Below are 302 nucleotides of genomic sequence, written 5' to 3'. Positions count from 1 at the left end.
AAGAGGATAAAACCATTTCATTTTGGTTTCAAGAGGATAAATTAGTGAAGATACTTGTCTTATATGTATCTTACACATAAAACGGCATATCTTTCTTGTTTACCCTTTAGGCAGTAAAGAACACATGGACATCTAACCAGTCTCCTGGAAACTCTTTTCCAAGCATGATCAAGATTTCTTTTCAGTCTCAATAAAAGAGATTGTGATTATGGGTTTCCTTAATTTATTCCCAGTGCTCACATTTATCCAATGCGATCCAGAATCACAATAACAATCACCGATGTAAAGGTGTATGCATACTG

Source organism: Penaeus monodon, chromosome 23, assembly GCF_015228065.2.
Source record: "Penaeus monodon isolate SGIC_2016 chromosome 23, NSTDA_Pmon_1, whole genome shotgun sequence".
NCBI classification, from domain to species: Eukaryota; Metazoa; Arthropoda; class Malacostraca; order Decapoda; family Penaeidae; genus Penaeus; species Penaeus monodon.
Note: the sequence above shows the minus strand (reverse complement) of the source record.